The following is a 17,998-nucleotide window of genomic DNA, read 5'->3' as shown; positions in this document are numbered from 1 at the left end:
AACCAGGCCCTCATATTGTAAAACAGCTCAATTGCCTGTTTATTTTTGCCTTCCCATGACCATAGATAGATTTGGAATTAATTTTGCCAAATTAAATCTTTGTAGATCTGTTTTATGTTATGTATGAGGCTTTTCAACTATTGTATTTATTTTTACAGACCAGCAAACCATCTTTTCTCAAATTAACCACTATAATTAGCTTTTGTGAGACCATTTTTTTTAATTTAATAAATTCATTACAGAGTATGTTTCTCTAAGTTCTGCAAAATTGTCAAAGTCATTGTGTTCCTTGATGTCCATAACCTAAATTAAAATATCAGTCACTGATTGTAATTCCTCAAATATCTGGGCAATCACTGGGCAATTTCTTGATTTGTGTCCCCCAAACCATATCCTGCACAGGAATTTTTATTCACATACCCCTGTAGTTCTGATCTATGTGGATTTCTTTTAGGGCAAAATCTTCCTATTAGTTCTCCATTAGCAATATTTTGTCCTTTTAAAGTATAGAAATAGCCCTTCTGTGGATGCATGCATGCCCTTAATAGACAGTAATTAAGTTTTTTTTTTGTCTTCAGTCCACAGTATCTATGCAGGGGGAAGTTCTTTTTTAGACAAAAAAAAGTCATTTTGCTTCATTGCATTCAAAATCATACCATCTTAACCCTGACTGAAATGAAGGCTATGTTAGGCTAAAAAAAATATTACACATGTAAGTTGGATTAACCTATGGGCAACAGCTACATCAGATGTGATGTATGTAAGGAGATAGATGGTCATTTGGGGCCAAATACGGTCTTGACATAAGCAAGTGTATCTCTTTCTGAGGTCAGTGGGAGCTGTGCCTTTTTATGCCAGAGTAAGTTTGGACTCTCTGTAGCCATACTATATTAATATCATTTGGATATTCTCCAGAGGTTGTTTCCTTACAAGCCATATATTATGATTGGCAGCTTGTGACAGGTACAGTCTGGCTCCCGTATGTTTTATGCAAAATCCTGGGAAATTGAATCCATGCTTTTCACAACAATGTGCCAAAATGTCAAGAGGTACCTATCAGCATGAAGAAACTCAAACATGCAAAAGAAAAGTTCTTATCATCCCTTGATAATGCAGACCTTCTCAATGGCTGAGGAGCCATTTGAGAAATTCTGCCTCTCAGTCATTGTTGAATATCGTATCTGAGGGAACAACAGGTACCACTTTTGTATGTTCAACTTTACACCTTGCTTCCAAGTAATGGTGCATATGTCATAGCTGTAACTGAACCAAAAAACAGAACGTCCAGTGTAGGTTTGCCACTTGCTGTCTGCTTTCATTTTACCACTAATCACTTGCGTAGATTTAGAATTAGGCAAATGGCGAGAAATTATTTATGAACCTTTAAGTAATTTCTAAATAGAATTTCACTTCCACTGAGTTTGCATCCCTTTTTATTAATTGTTTTTGTGGACATTTGTGCGAGCAATTCGTTTGTATGATTGCTCATCCAAAATTGTTTTCTGTCTTAAGATACATCACTAAGGGTCAGATTCCTCTGACTCTATTGAAGGCTGGCAGGATAGTCCTAATCCTACTAGTTGCTTTTCTTGTATTGATGCTGTCAGTGTTGCTCATAACATAGGCTTCTTTTCACTCAATTAGGCTCAAAAAATAAAATTCTTATGGGATAGATAAAGTGGAGAGTATAGTTTATATGCTAGGTACACATGAGTCCAAGTAAATTAATAAAATCTAACAAGTATTTAAGGGTATGTCTACACTACCCCCCTAGTTCGAACTAGGGGGGTAATGTATGCATACCAAACTTGCTAATGAAGCCCGGGATTTGAATTTCCCAGGCTTCATTAGCATAAAGCCGGCGCCGCCATTTTTAAAAGCCGGCTAGTGCGAACCCTGTGCCGCGCGGCTACACGCGACACGGACTAGATAGTTTGGATTAGGCTTCTAATCCGTGGAACGAGGTGTACAGATAGTTCGGATTAGGAAGCCTAATCCGAACTATCTAGTCCGTGCCGCGTGTAGCCGCGTGGCACGGGGTTCGCACTAGCCGGCTTTTAAAAATGGCGGCGCCGGCTTTATGCTAATGAAGCCTGGGAAATTCAAATCCCAGGCTTCATTAGCAAGTTCGGTATGCATACATTACCCCCCTAGTTCGAACTAGGGGGGTAGTGTAGACATACCCTAAGTTAGTAGCCAGAAGAAAGTGTAAAATGCACCAATTTATACTCCGTTTATACTCTCTCCTGAAATTTGGCCTGCTGGGTACCACAACAATCAGAGGGCAAAATCCTGGTCCCACTGAAGTTGATGGCAAAAATCTCATTGTTTTCAACGAGGTCAGAATTTCACTAAAGAGATCATTAAAAAAGTGTTCTCACTCAAGTATGAGAAATTGAGATATGAAAATTACATCCTTAAGCCAAATAGTAGCATGGATTTTTATTCAAAACACCCATTGAACTCCTTAGTTCTGAGTAAATACTGATGGGATGATATAGCCTCTTGTCAGTTAGGAATTTGTAAGTATGATATGTCCCATTGATAAAAGATTAAATTAAAATTGAAATTAGGGTTACACTATAGTTTGAAGTTCTGGTTTGAGGGCAGTTACGGGCTATTTTTATTAAAAATAAAGTCAAAATTTAACCATTTCATTTGATGAAACAATTTTAAAAATGTTCTTTTGCACAGAATTTCCAAATGTTCATGTTTTGTTCTCAGAATGCTTCATGAAACAGAATGTCTGTTCTCTTCCCAGTTGAATAGTCAGATCCACATTATACAGGTAGCAACAATCTGACATGTAGAGAGGTTATTTACTAGAAAGTTCATGTGCCATAAGTATCAGTTCTTCCAGTTCTTTGCCCTGTGTTACTCATAAGACCATAACACTCAAAAATATCTCAAGTCTGAAGTCCCTAAAAGTTCTCACTAGCTATGCTTCCTGGAGGATCCTCTGCACTCTAGAGATGGCAAGGAGAGGTTGATACTTACTTGCCAGTTAGCAAAACTGGCTAGCTGAACAAGGGAGAGTATGATGCAATCCCTTCAATGGTAGCATTATGTGCACAGGGCAAAGTGCAGAGCAAGGAGTTATAGGGGGAGGTATTAATTCATGACTTATAAGTGTTTTGACTGAGCAAGAAAACCAGAATTTGGCCCAGAGGCAACAGACAAAGTTCCTTAATAATAATGTCCCACAAATGCAATGAGGCAAGCCAAAGGGAGAGGAGGTGTACTAAATTAATTCCAAATTGCTTGCCTCTTTCAAGGTACTTGGATTCTATAATGATTGGTATTATACAGAAATCCAATAACTAGATTACAATTAGAATGCAGAAGAGTAGTAGGATTAAATGCTTCATCATTTACTCCCCCAGCTTGCCATCATTAACCAAATAATTACTTTACTTGGGTATTCTCCCACAGCATAATTTCCCTATTGTCATCATCGGGTTTTTAGTACCTCCAATGCTTGTAGCATGAGGGTAGATTGCAAGGAATTGTATGTATTTTATGGGGACTTCAGAGGGCCAGAAATTTATCAGAAGATGGGTTAGAAAATGGGGAAATCATAGACATAGGAAGTGGGAGTGTTGTTGGTAATGGGATACATTTTGGTGGCTTCTGTCAGGAACCTGATTCAGATAATTGGGAGCTGTAGGAAAGAGGGTTACAGAAAGATTCTCAAGGGGTTAACAAGGAATGATGCCTCAGGGAGAGATGGAGACTTTTGGGTGCCTAGAGCCTATTAAAGGGTTCACACGGGACCTTTGGGCCAGATTTTCTATGCTTCTCTGAATTAAAATGAATCTCTGACACTTTTTTGATGCCTATCCGTCATTAATTTTGAATATATTTGCCCAGCTAGTCTGGAGTGCTGTGACCAACCCTGAATTTCTCTGTGTTTATCATGGCTGCAGTATCCTAGTAAACAAGAGACCCTGTGAAAGTACACCCTTCCCTTTCCCCTTTATTAGAATTATCTGGGATATATTTTACTTGTAGTTTTCTAACTATTGCTTCTGCATTGCCCACTCTATTATGCCCATCCTTTCTCAACAGGTTATAGAAATGTTGACTGGTATCCTAATAGTATTCTGAATCTTTTTCATATAAACTTCTAAACTACTGTTTGATTTCTTGTGGCTTCTCCTTATCAGTATTCCAGAGTAAATGATAGTTATCTGTAGCTCTTAATCCTCCCTAGATTCAACCGTCTTTATTTTATTTCCTTGGATGATGTTCAAATTAGCTTCTGACCATGTAAAACCAGATAATTATGTATTAAGCTTCACAATTATATATAATTCATTAAAATTTTTGGCTAGTTGCCCATGGAAATCAACCTTTCTATTTAACTGGCATTTCCTGACTTCTCAGTACAAATGTATTGTTAAATTAATTTTATTTGCCTCATGGTAAAAAGATAATATATACTACTGAATGGACTCCGGTACTGTTAGCAGATTTAAATAGATATTCCAATACATAGTCTTTGAAATTGATAATGTTTGCATATCAATAACAGGGTGCACTAAGTATGAAACATTCTGGGCATATCTACACTAGGAAATTATTTCGAAATAACTTATTTTGAAATAACAACTCCCGAAATAATAATTATGAAATAGTGTACCCACACTATGGGGAAGCCTCAAAATTAGTCAGAGGCAGACTCATTAATGTGGGTGCACTACCTCAACTTAGAGTCCCAAGAAGCATTGGGATATGTCTACACTACAGCATTATTTTGAAATATCTTATTTCATAATAGTTATTTTGAAATAGCTTATTTCGAAATAACGCGACTAGACACAAAATGCATTTTGAAATAGCATTTTGCTATTTCGAAATAGTGCGTCCACACTGATAGGATGCTGAATTCCATTTAAGGCCGGCCGGAACCAGTTCTGGCAGGGCATCAAGTCAGGAGTTACCTTGTGTGGTTGCTGCCTGAGGCTATCTGAGACCTGTGCTTAAAGGGACCCCTCCCCGGACAGCCAGTTCTAAGGTTTCCCTGCTTGCTTGCCTAGCTCACTGAAGGCCAGCAAAGCATTTTTTTCTCTGTGTGCTCTGATTGCCCTCACTCAGACACCACAACACTCTGCAGCATGGAGCCAGAGCTGCCCCATGGCACTCTGGTGCTTCTCCTGGATGTGTAGCTGTGAGCCTGGCAGCAAGTTCTGCAGGCAGCAACAGTCCCCCTGGTGTGCCCCATTGGGGGCTTGTGCCTCATTCCTTCCTCATGTCCTTCCACTTACCCCTCCCTAACCCCCCTTCCTGCTGTACAGTAAAAGACACGTGTTTATTACAACAAAGCCTCTTTATTGAACACAACTGGGGTGGGGCCTGGGGAAAGAAGATGGGAGAGGAGAGGAGGGAGAGTGGGAGAGAGGAGGGGAAACCTAGGAGGAGGGAGCAGGCAGGGGGAAGCAAGGGGAGGAAGGGGGAGGAGAAGCTGAGGGCTCAGGGTTGGGGGTCTTGCCAGCCCAGCTGTCTCCCAGCACCGTGGGTGCAGGGGCCTTGGTGTCCCTGAGGGTGTGGGGAGGGTGGGGAGGAAGAAGCAGGAGGGGGAGAAGGAGTGGGAGGAGGAGCAGTAGCTGGGGAGGCAGCAGGGGCTGGAGCAGCAGGAGGCAGCAAGCTCTGCCCCAGGGTCAATGACCACATGCGGGGCATGGACTGTCTTGCTCCCCAGGAAGCAGTCCATGGCATCAAAATAGGGGCAGGAGTCTGGGTCTGGAGCTGCCCCCTGTGGCCCTGGCATACGCCTACCGCAGCTCCTTTATTTTCAACCTGCTCCTGTGTTTGGATGTGGCTTTTGGTGGCCAGGCTGGCAGCCATCCTGTAGATGGTGGCATTCCTCCCTTTAATGCAGAGATCATGGACGTTGGAGGCATCCCCCCAAACTTGAATAAGGACCCAGATTGCTGCACTGGACCAGGCAGGCGCCCACCTTTTCCAGCCCCTGGCAGGTTGCTGGGATCTGGCAGACTGATCCTGGGGAGCAGTGGAGGGCTGGCTGGCACTGGCTGCCTGGCTCATGCTGGGACCACTGGGTCAGATGCAGCTACTGCTGTCTCTGGGCTGGCAGACTTGGAGCTGCCACAGGCACTATGGCCAGAGTCTACCACTTTAAGGGCTCCGGGGAGGGGGAGAGGGAGAGGAGTTTTCTTGGTTGTGCCCAGAGTGGCCAGCAGGGCACCCTGGGAAGGGCTGGAGGCCCCCTATTTCGCAATAAGAGTCTACACAGTGCTTATTTTGAAATAGCAATTTAGAAATTGGCGCTATTCCTCGTGGAATGAGGTTTACCAATTTCAAAATAAGCCCTCCACTATTTTGATTTAATTTTGAAATAGCGGTTTGGCTGTGTAGACGCTGGTAAAGTTATTTAGAAATAACGGCTGTTATTTTGAAATAACTTTGCTGTGTAGACATACCCTGGGGGAGTAATTAGTTGGAATTACTTTGGGGTATAGTTATTTCAAAATAGCGGCACCGGAGTGTCCACACTACTGCTATTTCAAAATAACTATTTTGAAATTAGTGTTATTTCTCACGGAAAGCAGAAGTTATTATTTTGAAATAACCAGCCAATTATTTAAAAATAATGGGTTTAGCAGTGTGGATGCGCTGCTTGTTATTTCAAAATAACTCCCTACTGTAGACCAGGGCACAGAGACTAAATACATTGCCTCTCTTTTACACTTTGCTGAAAACTGCAATTCATTAGGCCATCGCCTTTATGCCTAAACCATTTCCAAAATATGTTATTTTCCATTTCCTTAATCAGTATTTTAGTTCTGTTTTGAAAAATGCATAGGTGACAACACTTAAAAGTAAATCCTTTTTTTTCTCTCTTTCGATTATATCATTTTGATTCCACAATAAAGTCACAACTCAGACTCCTCCATCTTTGGCCAGAAGAGGGAACCATCTCACTGCATCAGCACCTTCTGTGACTTGTACCTTTCACAACTTTTTGCTTTCTTTATTTCTTCCTGCACTGCAAACCCCTAATTGCCTAAAAGTGAACAACCACCTCCGGAATTTGCCTCACCAACCCTTTTTTAGGATCACTAATATTGGTGTTTATTGCCGGGTTCTTTAATACCATGTAAAAAACTGTTAGCTTTGTCTTGAACTGCATTCACTGCCTTGCTTTTTTTTTTTTATTTATTTTTTTTAAGTCTGACATAGCCAAATGCTGGCCTGCTAAATTGATTTATTTGTATATTGTAGGTTTACTCCTGCATTTCTTGTGCACTCTCAGAATTACATCACTTGCACTAGAAAGGTATGAAGTTGTACATATATGTGCTCAGAAGCAATCAGAGAACTCAAATTCATGCTAATGCAGTTTTTATGCTATACCACTCCATCATGTATTCCGCAGGGTTGCTGTGTATCAGATCCAGGGAATAGAAAGGATAGGGTTGGCGTATGCTCACTAATTACAAGCTCTTTAGTGCAAGGATCTTGCTGTTTGATAAGACTTTCCATAAACAAATAATAAATTATCCTCCCTCTCCACAGAAATACCCTTATAGGTGCTGTGCAGATATGGCTACATTAATTGGAATGAAGAAAGGTGCTATCACCTATCTAAACTCCATGAGGAATGTTAATATAAACAATGCCATTTCAAATTCTTTGATGTAGTGTGTGGGCTTTTGCACAGTCTCTATCTCCTTGCTGCAGATGTTACATAGTAGTTGTGATTAGGATTAGGAGGCAGAAAGCATCCATATAGATTTTTCTGGTCTCTACAGCTCTCCTGAGAACCTCATGAATTCCTTCGGTGGAAGCAGGTGGGAAGGGGGAAGACTCCTTGAGTTTCCTGCTCTTACTTAATTTTTTCCCATGTTTGGGACAGTGTGGCTTGGCAGACGCATTGCATCCCTTCCACTCTTAAGTCACCTTGCACAATTTTCTTACATTCACCAAGATTCTAAAGAAAGCAGTTCTGGAACAGGGGAAGTGAAATATGTGGCTGTAATGTCCCCCCCTCCCTCCCACAAAGCTTCAAATCATGGTGCAAGTAATGTTTGTATCTAAATACCAAGGTGTAACTTTCTGTAAAAGTTGGCTTTGAACTGATCTTTTCTTGCAGAGCTTCATTGTTTGCCTGAGATTATCCACTTGTCAGGCTGCCATTCTGGGACTGAGATGGGTAGCTGGAGCACTCATTCATCTTACCCTCAGGCCAGCATGACCTTACATTGCTGATGACTCTGGAATGCTTTAGTGTATTATGTCAAGATTGCTTTTGTTTTTCATTTTGTTTTCAGGCTTCTGCTTACTTGTTCACCTCAGCTAAATTTTAAACTACCTGTGATGAGACGGTAACAGGTGACCAACCATGCAGTGCCCTACTCAACTGACCTGCTTTATAGGATTGGGCCTGATTCAAAATCTCACGGAGTCGGAGCTCAGCTAGTGAAATCCTCCCATTGCTTCCATATAGAAAAACTAAAAGTTTGCCCTTTCCATGTGAATACCTATCCACTGGACATATTGTAGTTACAACTCTGCTTTCATTTACCATGGCCAAAATGTTAAAAAGTTTTTCAAGAAAAGTGGCCCAATTTTCAGATACACTGAACAATCATCCACAAAACACTTTGAAGTCAGTGGCAGCTGCAGGTGCTCAGAAGATTCTCTCACAATAAAATCACTCACATCCACAGGCCATTAACATGGGTTTAGTAGTCTAATTCAAATCACTCATGTACACAAATATTAAGTACTCTCTTTTGATATAACATGCAAAAAAATGGCCAGGATATCCACCTTGGAAAGGAACATCCACCTTGCTACATTTGAAACTAGAACATGGTGTGCATTTAACAAAGTTATAACTACTTGAAAATGTTGTACTGACCATAAAGCGGCAGTTGAAAATTTAATTGTCTGAAATAGACATTTCTCAGGGGACATGGTTAATTGTAGTGGAAATGTTCAAATGCTTGTAACTTTGCAGAAAATTCCCCTTGGGACTCTGAAACTTTACATGCTTAGTCATAGCTTAATGGAGCATTTTCTTGGAAAGTTCAGCTGTTTTTGAGTTATATAAGTGGGAATAAAAAGACTTTTGGGGTCTTAATTAAAAATGGCTGATTCTGACATTGACATACATTAAGTAACTTGATTTCTGGGTTTACACTTGAGTAACTAAGATCAGAATTTGGCCTTAGACTTCAAATTGTACAAGTGTCTAGTTCTCAGTGAGGAAGAGAGTCTGTAGCAAATTGTGAAAAAAGTGAAAGGCATATAAATTAAAACTGATATGTATTAATTTAGGTAAATATAGCATAGCCTAATTTTTATTCACATAGCTTCCTTTGACACTATAAATGTGGATTAAGATAAAACTGTTTAACTCCATAGAGGTACCACTGGGAATTTAAGATCTTCCTATACAGACAATCAGTCCCTTCAGTTCTTAGGATTAGTTGAGATTCTATAATAGTTGTTCCACACCAGCTCCTCACATGGGCACTCTTTTATTTCTCACTAAGACTAGGTCACGCTGCACACCACAGGTAGCAGCATGTGGAGAATATGTAGCTATACTCTGCAGCCAGGGCAGCAATATGACATTCATGGGCCCCTTCCTCCATAAAAAAAATATTAAAAATGATTTTTGATATAACTTTAAATACTTCAACGTTTGATTTTTTTTTTTCTGTTTTAGGCAAAATTTAATAGATTTTCGTGGGCCCTAAAAGTTTCATTTTTTTTCTGATGTGAGAAAAAAATTAAAACATTTTCGTGGGCCCCTAAAAGTATCGTGGGCCCTAGGCACTGTGCTCCTGATTCTCAAACCTAGTTGCACTGCCAGAGTAGCCTAGAAGGGGCTTTAATGTAAATGAGAATGAGGCCCTTCATCTATAGTAAAAAATATCTTACTGCTGGCAGTTCCTGGGAAGAACTGAAGGCTTCTTTCTCTGCCAAAACCAGAGATCATACTTTTCCTTCATTTAACTAGATACTCTGAGCTAGCTCCTAAGGTACCTATTAAGGAAATGGGCCCATATAGAATGTCTGTCACTGAAGCAGCACTTCCAAGGGTACGTCTAAACTACATGGCTCCGTCGACGGAGCCATGTAGATTTGTTGTTTTGGCAAAGTCAAATGAAGCCGCGATTTAAAGCCCTTTGTTGGCAGCCCCGGTAAACCTCATCCCACGAGGAATAACGGGGCTGCCGACAAAGGGCTTTGATGTCGGCAGGGGAGCGTCCAGACTAGCGCGCTGAGTGGACAAACAGCTGATCAGCTGTTTGTCGACTCAGTGCGGCAGCCATGTAAATTTAAATAAAGCCGCGATCATTTAAATCGCGGCTTCATTTGACTTTGCCTATGTGTCTAATCTACATGCCTCTGACGACAGAGGCATGTAGCCTAGACACAGCCCAATAGTCCAGTGTTTCCAGTGTTAAGTGACTTTGTTTTTCACCTTTTTTTTTTTTTTTTCAAGCAATCTGGCTCACACTGAATCATTACTATGGGTCCCCATGCAATATTGCATCCCACTGCTTTAACTAAGGCCCAGATTCTGCTGTCTGTATGTGTCTTGGGGCAATCCTCAGTTGGGGCAGATTGTTATGGCTCCACCAAATCTAGCAGCACCGTCACAATTTACACCACCTGATGCATCCCTCCTCAATCTCATTTATTTCAACAGTGATAGAAATGTAGCCGTGTTAGTCTAGGGTAGCTGAAATAAAATACAGGACTATGTAGCACTTTAAAGACTAACAAGATGGTTTATTAGATGATGAGCTTTCGTGGGCTAGACCCACTTCCTCAGATCAAATAGTGGAAGAAAATTGTCACATGTGTTCATTTTTTTTTAATTGTATCCTTTGGTATATATGGTTGTGACTATTTTCTTCCACTATTTGATCTGAGGAAGTGGGTCTGGCCCACGAAAGCTCATCATCTAATAAACCATCTTGTTAGTCTTTAAAGTGCTACATAGTCCTGTATTTTATTTCAACAGGAATGCGGATAGAATAATTTAGTATTCAGTTTAAAAAAAGGCGATAGAATATGGTCCTAAAAGAACAAATCAAAAACAATTTATCAAACCCAGTAAGAGGTAAATAGAGCAAGTTTTGAAATGCAAGGATCATATGGGTAACAGGCTTTCAAATTAAATCAAAAGGCAGGAATAAGAAGTTTGAAATCATAAAGAACTTTGGATTTGTTTTTGCTCCTCAGATACCTTATGTTGAATTGCCAGATCATTTTATTATTGCAAATACAGTGGCAGTAATCTTTTATTGCATGCAGTACAGGCCTACAGCATTAAGTTGGTATAAAATTGCATATAGTTTAATATATCTGTACAACACCTTTAAACAAGCTTCTCTAGGCAGGAAGGTTATCTGTCTTATAAATCTATTATTCCATTGTACATCTTGATAGCCTAGCATTGCTCCTAGCCATGTTTAAGCATTAAATAGTGCATTATTATTTCACATAAATCAACCAGAGATGTGTGAATTCATAAATTTTGCATTTGCACAGACAGTATTTTAAACGTTTTATGGCTTCGTGGGAACTTGGAGCAGGAGCCCATACACAAATCAGCACCCAGGAAGCTTTAATAAAATTTAATATCACAATTACTTCTTTTCAAAGTCATTACATGCATATTTTAGAAGTATTTTAAGAGGGAGTAAAATAAAAACAAAACTTGCGATAGGGTCCTTGTCTCGCCCTATTTTAGTTTGGTGTCTAGAACATTACAAAGAACAATTATACCCTTTGTCCCACACTGACCTGGTTAATCACCTATCACATTGTTACCATCCCTTTCTCTTTTCTTTGATCCTTATTTTTTTAACTTTGGCTTTTTGTTTATTTTCATCTTTCATTTGAATTCTCCAAGGCCACAATCATGTAATGTGTATGCTTAACTTTATGCACATAAATAGTATGTCAATTTAGGCACAGATGTTTGTTTTTGGAGGATCAGGAGTCTTTTTCTTCAAGAACATCATGTGCACCCTTTGCAAAGATGATTTTCTTGTACCATGGACTATATGTATTGTAAGTACAAAAATTGCTAATGCAACATTAATAAATATTGTGCTGTTCAAATCTCAAAATGTCTGGAAATGCAAAAAAAAAACCCGGATATGTTATGTACATCTCATCACATAAAAAGTAGCTACATAAGAAAAACAATTCTGGAAAATACAAACCAACCAAACCATTATAGTTTTCATATAATTTTACTTCGGTCAAAGTAGCAAAATGTTGCCTTTATTTATCTCTTGGTGGGCTTTTCATTGGCTCACATCAGCACATTATTTGAGCTATCTAGGTAACATGTCTGTGAGGCAGAGCAGTAATATTATCACTACTTTATAGATGGGGGAACTAAGGAATACAGATAGTAGAGGTTCAGTGGAGCCATTCTGGCACATCCTCTACTAAAGTACCTATTGCTCCATTCCTTTGTGAGGTAAAGCTTTCAACTTCCTGCATACAAGGCTGGAAGATAAACCCCTTTTCTGTATTGGGGAGTCTTGCATCTGCATGGGAGCAGGGATGGAGCAGTCCTTACTCTGTTTAGATCTAGGGGAATTCTGTTCTGACTGGCCCTTAAAAGGAAAAGAGAGAAGTCTCCTTATGTCCTCCTTCCCCATAGTACACCTGTATATGGGAAAGGATGAGGCCATAAGTGACTTTCCCTCATATCATGGAAGAGGTCTATTGCAAAGCCAAGAATGGAATCCAGATCTACCAAAAACTGGCCTATGTTGTGACATTGGAGCTATCTTCTTTTTCTTCACTAAACATAATGGGTCTCATCAATCTCCCATTGAAATCCATGGGAGTTTTGTATTGGACTTCAATGGGAAGAGGCTCAGGTACAGTATCATCCTCTTCCTGTGTTCAAAACTTGTCTGAGCAATCTTTTGATCATGCATATTTTGCACTTTTACTTATGCATATAATAGAGAAGATCCTCGGAAAACTTTGAATTGCTTGCACACTGATATCATCCATGTGAAAACGGCCTATGTACTTGTAAATTCCTTGCCATAGCATCACACTTGTAAAGGTTCATGCTTCAATCCTTTTTGGAGTAGCAGGAAAGTAGGTTGTTTTTCCTTTCCCTTACAAAGATAGAATAATGGTTTTCTTTCTTTCCCATAAATCAAAAATGGCTGAAGGATTTTTGTCAAATCTCTTAAATATTCCAACGCCAGGCAAAGACCAAGCATGGAAAATTTTATCCAAAAGACAGATGCTTTAGAAAGCAATAAGCATGAGAAACAGTTCTGTAACCTTAATTAGACCAGATGTGACTGAGCATGTGGCAGAATACTTACCTCCTCTTAATTAATGCTTGCACTATGTTATGTGTAAAATGTAAAGTTTGGGTCAAATTCTAAAACCTTTACTTTGGTCCAAATTCTGCTCTTTGTAAGACTAGGCAATCTCAAAATACTCAATAAATTTTCTCCAATTAACTGAGAGCAGGCTCTGGCCCATTGACTTCAGAAGGAAATTGCATAAATCCAGCTAGGATTGCATAAATACTGTGGGATTTTCCCCCTGAAAAATAAGGTTTGGCTTGTGCCTGCTCCTTTAAACATTACCAAGGGAAAGGGGATAAGGAGTCTTGTCCTATGCATAGGCAGGTAAAATTGTAGTTGTTGCAGCCCCCTGAGCGCAGGAACTACTCCCTCTTGGTTTCTTTTGGGGAGCTACTCGCTTTCAAGCAGGAAGGTAGCTACTGGAGAGGAAGTGGAGCCAGACACCTTCCCTTCTGCTTTTACATATAGGCTACATCTAGACTGCAAGCCTCTTTCGAAAGAGGCTTTTTTGAAAGATAATTTCAAAAAAGCCTCTTTCAAAAAAGAGCATCTAGACTACAGCCAGTACTTTCAAAAAAGCAAGCTGCTTTTTCAAAAGAGAGCACCTAGGCAGTCTGGATGCTTTCTTTTGAAAAAGCACATTTTGCATTACATAGCACCTTTTTTAGAAAGAGCACTTTTGAAAAAAGGTGTTATTCCTCGTAAAACGAGGTTTTCTATGGTTGCAAAAACTTCCACGTTCTTTTGATTTACTTTTGAAAGAACACAGCAGCAGTCTAGATGCAGGGGAAGTTTTTTTAAAAAAGGCAACTTTTTTTTGAAAAAAAAGCAACAACCCTGTAGTCTAGACACACTGGGCAGTAATGTTGGCTTGACACACAATGTTGAGCATAGTGCCCTCTTCTGAGGAGTAGCACAGCCACAAGAATTCTTTCCCTGCATTCCTGGGATTAGGTGTGGTTAGGAAACTGGAATTTCCCCTGCAACAGGAATTCAACTATTCAAAAAAAAAAAAAAAAACACAACATTTTGTTCCAAATTAGAATGAAAAACTGAAATACTAAAAAAACCTTGATTTGGGACCTTAGAAATATTTCATTTTATACTGTCAGAATGTTTTGTTTTAATTCATTTGTGTAGACATTTGTATTACATTGAATTATGGCATATAATAGATTTTCTGTAGATAATATTACAGGCAGTCCCTGGGTTACGTACAAGATAGGGACTGTAGGTTTCTTCTTAAGTTGAATGTGTATGTAAGTCGGAATTGGCGTCCAGATTCAGCCTCTGCTGAAACTGACCAGCGGCTGACTACAGGAAGCCCGAGGCAGAGTTGCTCTGCCCTGGGCTTCCTGGAATCAGCCGCTGATCAGTTTCAGCAGGCTGACTTGGGGACGCCTGGGACAGAGCAGCTGGGGCGCTGCCCGGTAGGTCCCCACAGCGCCACACCTCAGCGCTGCGGGGACCAACCCGGCAGCACCCCAGCTGCTCTACCCCAGGTGTCCCCAAGTCAGCCGCTGCTGAAACTGATCAGCGGCTGATTCCAGGAAGCCTGGGGCAGAGCAACTCTGCCTCGGGCTTCCTGGAGTCAGCCGCTGGTCAGTTTCAGCAGGCTGACTTGGGGACTTCTGGGCAGAGCAGCTGGGGTGCTGCCGGGTTGGTCCAGTAGCGCCAAGGAGCGGCGCTGTGGGTCCAACCCGGCAGCGCCCCAGCTGCTCTACCCCAGGCGTCGTCGGTGAGAAAAGCCCTGTTCGTAACTGCGGATCCGACATAAGTCGGATCCGCATAACTCAGGGACTGCCTGTACATCTAATACATATTACATTGATGTTATAATACAATATTAAAGTCAGCATGAATTGACAGGATAAAGTCAAAATGAAACATTTTGACATTGTTGAAATTAAATGTTTTGATATAGATGTGTTAAAAAATGTCAGCATAATTGATACGTTCACGTGAAACATTTTGATTTTGACTGCATTCCATTTTTGACCCAAACCTATTTCATTAAAATATTTTGACCAACTCTGCCTGGGAGCTTTTGGAGGGATTATGCCATTTGAAATCACAAAACTTCAGGAGCTCCCTAGGGTGATGCAGCTCTGTTCTGCTTCCAAAGACTGCCAGTGTCTATCAGCAGAATAATCAATAATCTGGCCCTAATTATTCCTATTGTATTTCTGTCACATCAAACCTCAAGTCCACAATTAATCTTTTTTCAAGCCCATCTTTTCTGGTCATTCGTTTCTCAGTATAGAGAAATACCCCTTCCAATTTCTGCAGTTGTTTTACCACAGAAATATACACACAGCCTGTTTAATTGAGTGAAAAATAATGAAAGGAGGATTCTAGTTTCAAATTTCAGTTTGGTGTCAATGATGAAAATTATCTTCCTGGAGAACCATCAGTTGCTAATGCATTAACTAGTACAAGACAAAATGCTAACTTGAGGACAGTATATTTATTATGTAGCAAGTGATTTGGAAAGATAAATTACTGTGAAAGAATCCCACCTCAACATTGTGAAAGAGTGGGAGAGAGGAAGACCAAAAGTTGTCATACCCCTTGACTGTGAATATGAAATGAACTGCTTGGTGAACATTTTACTGGGTTGGTTTGTGATTTTTGGAAAAGGTACTTGACAAACTTGGAGAAAGGTGGTGGGTTTTGTGTGTGTGTGTGTGTGTGTGTGTGTGTGTGTGTGCGCGCGCGCGTGCGTGTGTGCTTTGTTTTGTTTTTAAATTAAAGACATGATCCCGACAGGTTCTGTGCTGGGCAAATAGGAGCAGGAGCAAGGACTGAGTCTGAGAAATATGATTCCATTTGTCAGCCGACGGTCAGGGCAGGGTGTGTGTGTTCCTATACCTGTCCCTTATGACAGGCTGAAGTTCTTTTAAATTGTGCTTGGTTCTGTTACAGCAACTGAAGGAGTCAGGTTAAAACTTAAACAGTTACAGGTTTATTAAAGCAAAATGCAGGACAATGTTGCACTTTAAAGACTAACAAGATGGTTTATTAGATGATGAGCTTTCGTGGGCCAGACCCACTTCCTCAGATCTGAGGAACATTGTGATTTTTTTGATTTGAGGAAGTGGGTCTGGCCCACAAAAGCTCATTATCTAATAAACCATCTCGTTAGTCTTTAAAGTGCTACATTGTCCTGCATTTTGCTTCAGCTACCCCAGACTAACACGGCTACATTTCTATCAGGTTTATTAAAGAAGCTTATAAATCATATGGTTACAATGGCTATTGCTGTCTTTCTTAACTGCTAGCAAATATAGATCTTTAAAATGGTTACAAAGAAGATAAAGATAGAAAAATAGAAATAATAGTACCAAGTAACAGCTTAATCTTTAAAGAGCTCTAAGTCTATGTGTACACTTAAGACAGAGGACCACATCCAGGTACAATTTTTACCCCCTTCTGTGCCTCTCGACTCCAGCGTGTCAGGCCAGGGCTGGTCTCTCAATTCCTAGGAAAGATGAAAATATGAGGTGGGCGTCCCCATGGCATCTCAGGAGGTCAAATACCTAACCCTACCAGCAGGTAGAGGGTAGATTGACACTCAAAGTGAGTGTGCTGCTGGACCCATCTTTATACCCATGGGGTCACGTATTTCTCTTTCTTATCTGTGATGCCAAATGGTGCTGGTCTGTCTTTTGTGAGACCAGTTCTTACAAGGGAGTTGTGAACTTAATTTACACTTGTAAGAGAGATAACTAAATTGGAAGTACTGGAGATTCTTTTCTTAGTGGGAGATTCCTCTCCCAGGGACTGTGTGTGATCATATCAACATGGGTGCCAGCCAAGGCAGTTCTCGCAGCCTCAAGGTCAGCTTATTGCCTTAATCACTCTCTCTCCTCATATCTATGTTTTCAGCTTCTCAGGATCAGATGAGCCAGCATAGACTATGCTGATTTTTTTGCTCCTTCTCTGTCCTGTATGCTTCAGGAACCTCAGAGAGGCAAATAAGATGGATGTGGGGGGGGGGGGGGGAGGTCTGTCTGGCTACACCATTCCAGCAGATCTCTTTAAGACCTGTTACAAAGCTTACTAAAAGTCAGTGGAAAGAATCACCTTGTTTTTAGTGGGCTTTGTCTTAGGACCTTAGTGAAACTATTAAACCAGAGAATCGACTTCCGTCAGCACTTCTCCAAAGCAATTTTTAGTGTTGTGTGAATTGTTCATTCGCCCGTGGCGTCCAATTGCCCACAGTACCCCCCAAATAGACAAACAATTGAGATTAGGACTTGTTGAATTTTTTCCATTAAAACAGTTTTTGATGGAAAGTTGAGTTTTTTCAAGTAAACTATTTTTTTGTAATATGCCTTTGCCAAAAGGGGAAGATCTTGCTTTTGCTGTTGAAAAAATGAATTCCTAAACACTGAAATACTTGGGTTTTTGGTGAAAATTTTTCAGTATTTGAATTTTGGATGAAAAATCAGAATTTTCTCTGGAAGGAAATATTTTTATAATCCATTCTAACAGAGTATTATTTTTTTAAAGAAGGAAGAAAATGGAAATGGTAGAAGTGTCAGAGATTTCATGGAGTTCATGAAACTTATTGAGGGGCCTTGGAAACATGTGGACTGGTGAACATTTGAAGGTTCTTCGTGGGGAAACCACCACCTCTCCTCCAAGAAATG

This window comes from Pelodiscus sinensis, chromosome 2 (assembly GCF_049634645.1).
Source record: "Pelodiscus sinensis isolate JC-2024 chromosome 2, ASM4963464v1, whole genome shotgun sequence".
NCBI classification, from domain to species: Eukaryota; Metazoa; Chordata; order Testudines; family Trionychidae; genus Pelodiscus; species Pelodiscus sinensis.
This window is presented reverse-complemented; position numbering follows the sequence as displayed.